The following is a 14231-nucleotide window of genomic DNA, read 5'->3' on the forward strand; positions in this document are numbered from 1 at the left end:
TTATGATATTGAATCAATCGGTGTACAAATTTTTCAGTGAAATCATATTCTACAAATGTATCAAGGGTCGCCTCGGTGGCTCAGTCGGTTAAGCGTCCGACTTCAGCTCGAGTCATGATCTAACGGATTCATGGGTTCAAGCCCTGTGTGGCACTCTGTGCTGACAACTCAGAGCCTGGAGCCTGCTTCAGACTCTGTGTCTCCCTCTGTCTCTGCCCCTCCCCCCTCACGCTCTTTTCTCTCTCTCTCATAAATGAATAAATATTTTAAAAAATGCATCAAAACTTGAAATAATTAGATTGGGTTTTTTGATTAATTGTGTATTTCATCTGAGGGTTAGATACTCTCTTCCTACAACTCTACTTAAAATTATTTGCTGTGTTTAGAATCTCATTTTTGCTTTATTATATACTGAACATTATTTAAACTTTCATTAAAAATTTAAGGTAAGCAACTTAACAGTTCTTTAAGATCCACTGCTTCTCACTATTGGTTTCTTAATGCTATATATGTACATATTTCTTTCTATCTTTTTATCTTTCACTTTGTATATTTCAGTTTTTATTGTGTTTAGTGATAGGCTGCAAAAGGCTTTAGATTTATTGCTAGGGAAACATTTAGGAAGTTCTTTCTATCTTGAAATATTCAGGGTTTGTGCTCTTAATTTATGCTTTTATGAAAGAAAAGCCTGTATGTTGTAATGTTGGAATTTGTTCATATACTCATTCTTTTATGACTGGTTATTTGATTAGATGGAATTCAGATTATTTTTTGGAATATCTCATACATATCAAGCTCTGTGCTAGGTTATTATGTTTTAAAATCTTTTAAAATTTACATGGTGTACCTGGGTAACTCAGTTGGTTAAGTGTCCAACTCCTGATTTCAGCTCAGGTCATGATTTCATGGTGGTGAGATCGAGCCCCATGTCAGGCTCTGTGCTGGGCGTGGAACCTGCTTAAGATTCTCTCTCTCCCTCTCCTTCTGTCCCTCCCCTGTTCACATACATGCACACATCCACACATATTCTTCTCTCAAAAAAATTATAGATTATTCTTTCCCCTTTTATATTAATGACAGTTTATGATCTGTGACTGAAAATGTTTGTACGGGTTTTAGTTTTAGGTTTCAAGTTTTTATTCAAATTCTAGTTAGTTAATATACAGTATAATACTGGCTTCAGGAGTAGAATCTAGTGATTCGTCACGAGTGCCCTCCTTAATACCCATCACTCATGTAGCCCACCCACCTCCCTCCATCAACCCTCAGTTCTGTATAATTAAGAGTCTGTTTTATGGTCTGCCTCTCTCTTTTCTTCTCCCCCACCCATGTACATCTTTTCATCTATTATATTCCACATGCGTGAAATAATATGGTATTTATCTTTTCTCTGACTGACTTACTTTGCTTAGCATAATACACTCTAGCTCCATCCGTGTTGTTGCAAATAGCAAGATTTCTTTCATTTTGATGGTTGAGTAATATTCCTGTGTGTGTGTGTGTGTGTGTGTGTGTATGTACATACATGCATATATACTACATCTTATTTATCCATTCATCAGTTGATGGACATTTGGGCTCTTTACATACTTTGGCTATTATTGAAAATGCTGCTGTAAACATCAGAGTACATGTGTCCCTTTGAATTGGTATTTTTGTATCCTTTTGATAAATACCAGTAGTGAATTGATGTATCATAGGGCAGTTCTATTTTTAACTATTTGAGGAGCCTCCATATTGTTCTCCAGATTGGCTGCATTAGTTTGCATTCCCACCAACAGTATAATGGGTTCCCCCTTTCTCTGCATCCTAACCAACATTTGTTGTTTCCTGTGTTGTTAATTTTAGCCATTCTGACAGGTGTGAGGAGGTTATCTCATCACGGTTTTAACTTATATATCCCTGATGATGAGTGATGTTGAACAACTTTTCATGTGTGTGTTGGCCATCTGTGTGTCTTCTTTGGAAAAATATCTACTCGTGTCTTCTGCCCATTTCTTAACTGGATTATTATTATTTTTTAATATTATTTTCTATGTGATTTGTGGGAACACAGTATTTTTAAAAGTCATATATTTATGAGAAAATTGTCTTTACTTTTAAGGCTAATTTAACATCTAAATTAAGGAAATTACTTAACTATTCAAGAAGTATTATAAATTACTACTCAGTAATGACAATTATTTGATAAACTTATTTCTTCATTGTATGGTGATTTATTTCGACACTGTTATAGTCCAAAAATGCTGGAAATATTTCCATATAGTTTTTAAAAATTTTGACATTGATGATGTTAGATATATCATTTTATTTTCTAAGATTTATACAGAAATATGAATCAGATTTCCCTTGGCCAATTGAAATTATGTTCAAAGGCAACCAAAGGGCTCATCTATTAACCTTATTAAGCAGTAATTAAAACTGATACAATTGTTACATTTTTAATTTTTTTTATGTTCTTCATGTCTTGGTTATCTAATTATTTCATTTTTAAGCAAATTACATAGTTACTATAGAATTTTAATGAATATTTAATGACTAAATATTAACTTTTTAAATTGGATTTTCATTTGAGAACATACTAGTAATATATTCTAGGAGCCAAACCTGAATGTGTAATAAAGTTGAAATATTCTACTCTCCCTAAATAATAAAATTTAGAGTCCAGTTGTGATGGTCAAAATGAGTAGAGCTGAATTCCTACTCTATGATTAAAGTCATTGCATTAGTTCTGAGGAATATGTCATATTAAAGCATATGAGTATGTGTGTTTTTTGGGACTATAATAAACTGTAATTATTAAATATAAAATAGTAAGATTATTTTATTTAGTATATATTTGCTAATAGAATTGAAATCCACTTTTGAATCCAATCCACTTTTGAATGTTTAATCAATCTTGTTAATAGTGATAAGCTCCGCTTGGTCATTTATTTTGTCATGCATCATTGTATTTGCTTTTTTAAAATTTTGTTAAGAATTTTTATACCTATATTTATGAGGGCTATTAGTCTATAGCTTTCTATTCTTGTAATGTTGTTTGACTTTGTATCATTGTACTGCTGGTCTTATAAAATGAATGGGAAATATTACTTCCTCTGTAATTTACTGAAATATCTGTGTGTAATTGTTATTATTATTATTTTTTCTTAAATTTGTGGTAGAATTCAACACAATGTATTTGGACTAATACACCTTTCTTTGTGGGAAGGTTTTAACTAAAAATCCAATTTCTTAATAGATTTAGAACTCTTCTGGTTATTTCTTTTGGAGTGAGCTCTATAGATTTGTGTCTCCCAGTTGTATTTCTCCCATTTGATTTAATTTGTAGAATTTATTGGCAAAAGATTAATAATATTCACATGTTATTTAGTGATGTCATCACTCTCATTTCTGATATTCATAATTTGTTTCTCTTCTATTTTTTTCCCCTTTGTCAGTATGGCTAGAGAGTTGTCACTTTCATTGATTTTTTTTCTTAAGGGAACAGATGGTTTCATTTATTTTCTCTATTTTTTAAATTTCATTAATTTCTACTCTTTATTCCCTTTCTTTTGCTTACTTTGAGTAAATTGTTCCTCTTTTCTTGTTTCTTAAGGTGAAAACTGTCTAATTTCCTTTTTTTAAGTTTATTATTTTGAGAGAGAAAGAAAAAGAGAGAGACAAGCGAGTGGGGTGGGAGGCAGAGAGGGAGAGAGAATATCAAGCAGGCTTTTTTTCTGGTTGACTTCAAATTTCAGAGTGTTGGAGTCTGAAAATATGCATGGTATGATCTCAGTCTTTTTGTACTGCTCAAATAAACCTTCTGCCCCCTTTCCCCTTCTCTTTTTCTCTGAGACTCATATGATATGAATGTTATTATACTTTATGGATTTGTTGAGTTCCCTATGTCTACTTTTGTGATCCAATGTTTTTCTTTCCCTCTTCTTTTCAGCTTCATTATTTTCTATAATTTTACCTTCTATGATATTTATAAATTCTTCTGCTTCTTCTGCCCTTGTGTTCATTAGAACCAATTGGTTTTGCCTCTTGGTTACAACATTTTTTATTTTCAGCAAGACTAGCTGTTAGGTCTTTTATCTCTGCGTAAGGGACTGCCTGATGTCTTCTATGCTTTTCTTAAGTCCAGCTAGGATCCTTATGATTGTTGTTTTAAATTCCTGATCAGGGGGCACCTGGATTGCTCAGTTGGTTGAGTGTTTGACTTCAGCTTAGGTCATGATCTCATGATTTGTTCATTCGAACCCCAAGTCAGGCTTTGCGCTGACAGTGCAAAGCCTGCTTCAGATTCTCTACCTCCCTCTGCCCCTCCTCTACTGGTGCTCTTTCTCTCTCAAAAATAAACATTTCAAAAAAATAATAAAAAAATAAATTCTTGATCAGGGATATTACTTACATCTATTATTTCAATTAGATTCCTGGCTGTGACCTTTTCTTGTTCTTTCTTTTAGGATGAATTCCTCCATCTTAGCGTTTTGTTTAGGTCTCTGTCTTCTTTGTGTCAGGAAAGCCTCATATGTTTTTTGTTTCTGAGAGTAATGACTTTATTAGGTCATATGCTTTCCAGGTCTGGTGCTTCAGGAAGTTTTTGGTGTATGCTGTGTGTGCTCTGCTGTTGTGTTTTGGCTGCTCTTTCGGTTAGGCCAGTCCTCTGCAGAGTTTCTCTTTGTCTGGAGTGGGGGATGTTTGGACCTTGGCCAGTGTGTTGAATTTTAACTAGGTGTCTATTAGTCTGCTTTTTAAAATAGGCCTGATTGTATTTCCACTAGAGCTGAAGTTTTTCAGCACTGTATGGTCAGTAGACTTGGTCCACGCAGGAGGTTTTTGCGGGTCTTCTGGGGCAGGGACCCACTTCTCTTCTGGCTCTCAGGGACATTTGTCCTAGTATAGACGTACCTGCAGAGCACAGCAGGGTGGAACTTGGGCTAAGCAGCTTAGGCCTCTGCTGTGGGCACTGTTCTGCTCACTAAAGTCAGTTTGTACTAATGGGCAAGGGAGAAAAATGTTGCCAGCCTGTGTGCTCGTCATTGGAAAGGGGAATTTGCATCTGCCACTGTCCAGGAAGTCCTCGGAACAATGAACAATCTCCCCTCGTGTGTTCCATGCCTCCCTTAGATTCCCGCTTTCACCCTGTGTTCGGCTGTCTGCCTGCCCGGCAGTACAGTGCACCTGTGTTTACCACAGCCACACTGGCTGAGTTTCCAAACTCCAAATTCTAGGGATCTGGTGTGTTGGTGACCCACACTGTTCCTCGGGGGAAGGGTCAGACCAGGCTGGTGTCCAGGCTAACAGCCCTCAGCAGGTGTCTCTTCTCCTATGCTAAGGAATGGGGCAGTGCAGTATTGCCCAATGGCTCTTTTGTCTTCTGAGAGTTAGTGTTACCTCTCCCAAATGCACTCCAGGAAGGGAAACCATCTCTCCAGGTGTGACCCAGGGGATCCTCACACTGCTCTGTCCCCACCAGGGCCTCTGCCCTCCTCCACAGGAGCACTGCTGTGCCTGCCAGGCTCCACACTGGCCATGGCATGGGCTTCTAAAACTTCAGTCTTTGAGTTTCACTGGTTTTAAAAATTCATGATAATTAGCTCCTCTTGTTTTCCTGGTCGGTGGTTTTGGGAAAGTATTTTTCTTGTGCAGTCCCCGTACTCTGCTGTCTCTCGCCCTCTCTCCTCTGTCTGTGATCAGGGCTCCTTCTCCTTCATAGCACACACGATTCTTGTGGGCCCCAGATCACATCTTCACATCTCATACTTCCATTTTTTTTCTTAGTCCTAAGATCGATTTCTTGGGTGTTCAGAATGATTTGATATTTATCTAGCTGTGTTCAAGGGATGAAGCAAGCATAGCATCGTCCTACTACTCCTCCCTCTTGACTCCCTCTCTAGTAAGCTATAGCATGCTGTATCATTTTTCATCCTTTTATTTTAATCTACTTTTGCTTTTATATTTAAAGTGGGTATCTTTTAGACAGCATGGAGTTTATCCAATCTTAAACCATGTACATGTGACGTACTTATATTTATATCTTTTGATTTAAATCTTATTATTTGTTTATTATTTTTCTTTTGGTCTTTATTCCTTGTTCTTTTTCTGCCTTTTTAAATTGAGCATTTTTTTATGATTTCATTTTATTCTGTCTGTTGGCTTATAGCTACAGTTCCATATTGTGTTATTTTATTCATATACTGTAAAACCTTGGTTTGTGAGTATAATTCATTTCAGAAACGTGCTTGTAATCCAAAGCACTCATGTATCAAAGCAGATTTCATAACCATTGGCATAGTTATGATCATATGATGTTGGGCATCACGTACTATTCATATTGCAAGACATCACTCATTTATCAAGTTGAAATTTATTAGAAATGTCTGTCTGTCTTGCGGAGCACTTGCAAAACAAGTTACTTGCAATCCAAGGTTTTACTGTACTTCTTAAATTTTTCATTGTTTACTTACAGGTAGTGTTACATCACTCAATTTTTTTTAATGTATTAAACTTAAGGGGTGCCTGGGTGGCTCAGTTGTGTGAGCATCCAACTTCGGCTCAGGTCACAATCTCTCAGTTCCTGAGCTCAAGCCCTGCTTTGGGCTCACTGTGGTCACAGAGCCCATTTTGGATCCTCTGTCCTCCTCTCTTTCTGCCCCTCCCCCTTTTGTGCGTGTGTGCCCTCTCTCTCAAAAATAAACATTAAAAAAAATAAAAAAAACAATAAAAAATTCATCTTTCCTCTTTCCTTTTTGTAGAATCTGATTTCTATCTAGTCTCATTTTCCTACTGTCTAAGGGACTCAAGGACTTACACACTCAGTGTAGATCTGCTGGCAATGAATTATATCATTGTGTACTCTGAAAATGTCTTTATTTCACTTTTGGGGGGAGTTGAAGAATTCTAAATTGTAGCCTTTTTCTTTCTTTCCTTTCAAAATGTTCCTCCAGTGTCTTTTGGCTTGCATTGTTCTTAATGAGAAATCTGCTCTTAACCTTATTCTTTGTATGTGATGTTTTTTTTTTTCCTCTCTCTGCATTTTTTTTTCTCTTTTTCACTCTTTTTGGCCAATTTGATAATGGTGTACAGAAGTTTGGTTTCTTCTTGTTTCTTGTGGATGGGTTTTACTGAACTTTATATACAAATAAAATTATACTCATCACCAGATTTGGAAAACCATATTTCTCAATTGTTTTTTTCCGCTACGCCTTTCTTCTCCTTTGGGAATTGCAACTGTATGTATATCAGACTGCTTGAAATTGTTCCTTGGCTTCCTAATGCTCTGTTTCTGTTTTTTATTCATTCTTTTTTTTTTCTCTTTGTGTTTCATTTGGGATATTTTCTTTTCCTGTAATTGAAATTTATTAATCTTTTTTATAGTGTCCAATTTCATATTAATCACATTCAGTGTATATTTCATCTCAGATGTTATATTTTTTACCTTGAGAATTCTGATAAGGTTTTTTAGAAAATATCTTCCATGCCTCTATTTAACATACTCTGTTCTTTTTCTGCCTTCTTTAATATATGGAATATGGTTATTATAACTCTTCCATAAATTATCTACAAATTCTATAATTTGTATCTCTTCTGAGTTTCTTTTCTGTTGTTTTATTTTCCTGCTCCTTATGGGCCATATTTTGATTAGATATGAAACATTCTGAATTTTACCTTTTTGGGTGGTAGGTATGTTTCTATTTTGTTAAATAAATTTTAGCTTTGTTTTGGGATGGAGCTAATTTTCTTGTAAAAAATGATCTTTACAAGGCTTACTTTTGTTTTGTTAGGTAGGAACAAAGCAGCACTTAACCTGGTGTTAATTTTTCATCACTGAGGCTCTGTTCTTTTGGGTACTGTATTTTATGATGTATGAATTATAAGGTTTTCCACTCTGACTCTCAGGACCATGAAATATTCCCAACTCTGTGTGAGTTTTGAGAATTATTTTCTCTGTTCCTTTCAGATGGATTTTTCCCCAATGTTGGGTAGTTTCTTTGTCAGTAAGTAATCTTCACCTGACGACTCAAGGGGATCCTCAGAAAATCTCCATAGCACTCTAGGAAGTTCTGTCTTCTCTACTATACTTTCCTATAAACTCTAGCTACCTTGGCCTCTGCAGATTGTCAGTTTTATCTCCTCAACTCCAGAAAATTTCTGGGATACACATGTGTTCACTGTCCTTTTGATGCAGCCTCAAAATCACAATAATCTGTGACATTTAAATGCTCATCTCATTTTTTTCTCCACTCAGGAATTACTGTCCTACACTGCTTGATAGCCCATTTCTGAAAACAGGTGTTTCATGTGTTTTATCTATTTTACTTGTTGTTTTTGCAGAAGGATAAATTTATTCCCTCCATTTTGGAAGGAGGTAGATATTCTACATGTAATTATGAATAAATTATGAATAAATTATGTAAACATGAATAAATATGCTGTCCATAGGTTTGTTCACCAAATAAGTGAACCACATATATAGTAACTATATATGTTACTATAATTCTATGTAGTCACTATATATATAACATATATAACTATATATATTACTATGACTATATATAGTTACTGTATATGTGGTTTTATGTTTTTGTTTGTAATGTGTTTTATTTAGTACCTTAGATTTAAGCTTCCAAGTAACTGTAGGTAAATGATAGTCAGGTTGCAGACATATGTCTGTGTATTTTAGATTTCAAAAGTACATACTACTGTGGATTCCAAGCTGCAAGTTATGAGAAAATTTACAATCCGTAGATAAAATTGTTCATAAATATTTACAAACTACACTCAGTGGAAACAGTTATTTTGAAAAGCGGCTGAAATAAAAAAAGTGCAAAAAAACCCTAATTTCTATTGAAAAATATCCATATAACCATGAGATACCAAGAAATTTCTAAAAATAAATATCGCTGTTTTCTTTTCACAGAATTGTATCAGTGATATTTCTAACAAGCAAACATTGTTTTTGAGATAAATTAACACTTAACTTTTATGATCACTTTTACTTAATTTATTTTAATACTTGTATCAATAGGGTTACTGTATAGGGAGAGAACATTGTGAATATAGTAAAAGAAAGCGCTTCAGTTTACTTTAGCCTTTCTGTCTGTAATTTAATTCTTTGCATTCTTACATGCTAAAACATAAAAGATGTATGAAGAGTTTAATATTTAATTATTTGTTGTTTGCATAACAAAATATCTTTTCATGTAAGCCAAACATTTCACATAGATTTTGCATGAATTAATATCAATAGTATTTTCATAATTTTATGTGGCAGTTTTTTCCATCACAATTCTTTTAAGCACTTTCAGTAGTAATGTTTGCACATATATTTGAATAGATTGAACAGATCAATTTAAAAGGTAATACTTGAATAAGGAGAAGTTTTTAATGATATGCAGGAAAGTAGAAAAATACTTCATTTAGGTTGATCCAACTTGAGTCTAATCTTGTTATTAAAGGATGAAACTTGTATGATAATAGAACTCTATATGTTATGAACTCTATAATGAACAAAATAAAAAGACATAGTAATGGTTGTTGCTTATTAAAGTAGCTTCTGTGTTTTGAGTCAGTGAAAAACTTATAAAAATTTATTTAACTTTATAAGTGAAAAACTTGTAAAGTAGTACTTACAGAAATGGCAGCTGTTGAACATTTGTATAAAATTTTGGCTACACTTTCAGGCCATTTCTAAGTTTCAATCATATATAAGACATTTTGCTAGTGAATAGAATAGAATAGAATACAATGTAGTCTCTAACCTTATATAGTTCACAGAATATATTAGTAATCATTCTTTCAGTTGTAGATATCGAAATACAGCTTTAAATTACCTTTAAAGTAAAACAAGGGACATTGTAGGCTTAGAAAACAGGGCATCCAGAGGAAATGCCTTTGGGAACTTCCAGGAACCCAGTTTCACCTCTGACTGTATTTCCCAAAACTGCATCTCTTAACATCCATTCATGATAAATACTCTCAACAAAGTAGGTTTAGAGGGAGTGTTCCTCAATATAATAACGGCCATACACGAAAAGCCCATAGCTACCCTTATCCTTAATGGGAAAAAACTGAGAGCTTTCCCCCTACGTTCAGGAACAAGACAAGGATGTTTACTTTCATCACTGTTACCCAACATAGTATTGGATGTCCAAGCCACAGCAATCAGACAATAGAAAGAAGTAAAAGGCATCTAAATCGGCAAAGAAGAAGTAAAGCTTTCACTATTTGTAGATGACGATACTATATATAAAACTATATCCCTTGGCATCCTTTATACTGTGTTATATAAATAATTATTGAATTGACTGAGTTTCACAATGTATGTTGACTGTGTTGTATTCTATTTTAGTTGCATTTATAGCATCCAAATTTAGCTATCCCAGAGATGAAAGGGAAAAGACTCTCTTAGTATCTTTATATAGAGTCCAGGGGCATATTTTGGTTTTGTTTAGGTCATAAAATGTTCTCTGAGCCATTTGTTGTATCAGCCATTTGTCACTGATATGGACGTGAAAGATATTTATGAGTTGGAGAGTTCTAGATTATATTTCCTTCTCTGTGAGTTTTACAGAGATGATATTAAAGCAGGAAAAGTTCTTAGTAAGAGTTATGTTGAAGCAAGGTTTTGAAGGATAACTAGGAGTTCAGAAAAGGGATATTACATGAGAGGGAATTCTAGATAAGAAGAATGGGTTTTCAAAGTTATGATTAAATAATTTTCATCAGGGAGCAAATTGATTTTTAATGGTTGGAAAACAGGTTGTCTGATAGCAATGTGATGGTGTTTGGTGATCAGGGTGGTGGTGTTGGGTATACAAGTGTGGTTGTTAGTACAGAGGAAATGTGGCAGAAGAATTTTCTTGGAACAAAATGATAAAGTATTTGCAGAGTTAATTATGCAATGTGCATTTTAGAAAGAAAATTCTGATGATCATCTGGCTGAAGCCTTGGACTGTGAAGAATTTTTCTGAAAATTAAATCTAAGATGTATTTATTATAATTTTTATTTATGTTTTTTAAATCTGACATTTAAAAAAGGAATTTTGTATATTCTGAATTGCCAGCCAAAATAATTAATAAGACTATCATCCTCAAGATCACTATTGACCTATTCCCAAAGAGGATGTTTCAACTTCAGTTTTTTGTTATTTTGCACATAATTTGGTAGATCTGTTTAAATAATCCAAAGCATTTCAAAATGCCTACCAAAGAGAGGAAATATTTTCCTAGGAGTATTTTTGAATTGAAATGTTTTTCAAAAGAGAAGAAAACCAAGAAACAAAGTCTTAACTATAGAGAACAATCTGATGGTGACCGGAGGGGAGGTCGGTGGGAGGATGAGTTAAAAAGGTGATGGGGATTAAGGAGGGCTCTTGTGATGAGCACAGGGTGTTGTATATAAGTATTGATTCACTAAATTATATACCTGAAAGTAATATGGCACTGTATGTTAACTAACTGGACTTTAAATAAAAGCTTGAAAAAAGGGAAAGAAATAATAAAATGTCTGTTTTTCTTTCTTTACTTTTATTCAAGTCAATAAATATTAATTGTATGCCTAGTATGTTGAGGCACTATACTACATATTAGGAAGAAATGTATTATTGCAATCCACATTGTCAATTTGTAATTTAAAATTTATTTCTTACTGTACTGTGATCTGATTTCTACTCATATTGCTCCTTTGAAACTACTGAGGCATAGGACATAGAAAACTTATAGACCTAAATTTTCAGCTTCTTGCTTCAGTCTTTTTTTTTTGATGTTTATTTATTTGTGTGTGAGAGGGAGACAGAGTGCAAGTGGGGGAGGGGTAGAGAGAGAGGGAGACACAGAATCCAAAGCAGGCTCCAGGCTCTGAGCTGTAAGCACAGGGCCCAACACAGGGCTCGAATCATGGACCATGAGATCATGGTCTGAGCCAAAGTCGAATGCTTAACCGACTGAGCCACCCAGGTATCCCTTCTTGCTCCAGTCTTAATTGACCTGTCAGCAGCATTATTTGATCCTGTTTTTAGAACACTGTCTCTTCTTTCTTTCCATGGCACTACATTCTCCTAATTTTCCTTCCCCCTTTCTCACCCAATTTTATTTATTTTTTTAAGTATTTCCTTCTATCATCCCTTAGATCCCTGTGTTCCTTAGGGTGACATTTGAGATATTCTGCTCTTAGACAACAAATCTTCTGTTTTGGTTTCATTTACCATATAGTCTCAATGGTCACTTACGTACAGATTATTTATATATCAGTGTTACCAGTTCAGGCATTGCATGTATGTTTCAGTATATCTCGTACATCTTATTATCAATTGCTGCTTGTCTCAGATACCCACCCCCTTTTGCTTGAACCACAGACCTGGGTTTGGATTGTTGGCCTCAATCTATTCTTTAGTGTACAGACATACAACACACACATTCAACTAATTGCATTGACAGTATTCCAATTTTTTCTTTGAAATGTCCAGTGACTCCATAAAAGGCAGTGCCTATTTCTCTTGTCCTAAATATTGTTTTCCTTCAATCATTATATTACATTGATTGTATATATCATGCTGTAACCAGTATTATATTTCTAATATGCAAATTGAATCAGTTTATACCTACTTCTAAAACCTTCAAAGGCATCTCATAACCCTATGATCACGTTCAAGCTGCTTAAAATGGCTTCTAAGCAGCTGCAAAAGTTAGTCCTGTCCATGTGTTTAGCCACATCTTACCAGACTTTCCTCTGAGTTCCACAATCTAGTAATACTATAATTCCTTCAATTCTTTGAAAGTATTATGCTTTTTCTCTCCTCTAAGCTTTAATCTGTGCTTTCTTTTGTTTTCCTTTTCAACTTGATTTTTTTAAATATGAAATTTATTGTCAAATTGGTTTCCATACAACACCCAGTGCTCATCCCAACAGGTGCCCTCCTCAATGCCCATCACCCACTTTCCCCTCCCTCCCACCCCCCATCAACCCTCAGTTTGTTCTCAGTTTTTATCAACTTGATTTTTACTTCTCTTTCTTTCTCAGCTTGTAATATGCATTTATTTTTATCCTTCTGAGTCTGCAGTTACACTGTAGTACATCTGATTTAGGTTTAGCTCCACTGGATGGCTCTGATTCAAGTTTAAGACTGTGGCTTGGGTTTGTGTCTACTCCGTGCATGTTCATTCTGGTGCCCAGATGAAGAGGTAGTGGGTCCTGAGGAAGTGGTCTCCTAAGAGTGGATCACATAAGACCAGATAAACAGGGCAAAAACTTTTAAATATCAATCCATATACTACATTGGCCAAAGCAAGTCAGAGAGGCCACACCCAGTATACATGGTGGGAAAATATATTCCAGTCACGGCCAAAAGGAGCCGTAGTTTTAGTTGCTGAAAACTAATCCAAGTCACCACACATACTGTGTAGCCTATTTTTATTAAACGTCTAATGAAGTGTTCTTCTGCTATCCTTCCCTTTAAGCTAGAATGTTGAGGATTATGAAGTCTTTGGCTCACTTTTTCCTTTGTTCTATTTTAGGAATACCAATATGAAAGTCTCTATCAAATTGAAATTTAGGGAACACCTGTTCTCCTGCATTTCATCTAGTAGTATTTGATTATAATGGTGACCAGTGTCAAAAGAGATGTGTTGTAGTGATTTAGAATGCATTGCTTGGTATGTAAAATAATTCTTGGAATATTTTTCCCACAGAAGTTTCTCTTGTTAGTAAGCCATGTAACAAGATATTATTTCTTTGCTGTTTGTCGATTATTTAGTATATCCATTCAGCTCCTGTGTAATTGTTTTTTGCATGATACATCTTTTCCTATTTTTGTTTTTACTTTCAACCTTTTATATTTGTTTGATTTATAGTGTATCTCATGTAGGCAGCATGTAGTCAGAGTCACAGTTTGTTTTGTATATGTTTGTTTTTCAAATCCAGTCTCACAATCTCTGCCTTTTTTTAAGTTTATTTATTTATTTTCAGAGAGACACAGGCATTGCAAGTTGGGGAGGAGAAGAGAGAGAGGGAGAGAGAGAGAAACCCAAGTAGGCTCCATGGTGCCAGTGCAGAGCCTGATATGGGGCTTGAACCCATGAAGCTGTGAGATCGTGACCTGAGCCAAAACCAAGGGTCAGATGCTGAACCCACTGAGCCACCAGAGAAAGCCTTGCAATCTCTGCCTTTTTTTTTTTCTTTAAAATGTTTTTAACACTGATTTATTTTTGAGAGACAGAGACAGAGCATGAGTGGGGAAGGGGCA

The 14231-nt window shown here is 34.9% G+C and overlaps 1 protein-coding gene across 2 annotated transcripts in view; it reads left to right on the forward strand.

Annotated features, from left to right (window-relative positions):
* The window catches only part of ATRNL1 (attractin like 1), a 778070-nt gene that overhangs the window by 309759 nt on the left and 454080 nt on the right, over positions 1-14231 (forward strand). The window lies entirely within an intron of this gene.

Source organism: Prionailurus viverrinus, chromosome D2 (genome assembly GCF_022837055.1).
Source record: "Prionailurus viverrinus isolate Anna chromosome D2, UM_Priviv_1.0, whole genome shotgun sequence".
NCBI lineage: Eukaryota > Metazoa > Chordata > Mammalia > Carnivora > Felidae > Prionailurus > Prionailurus viverrinus.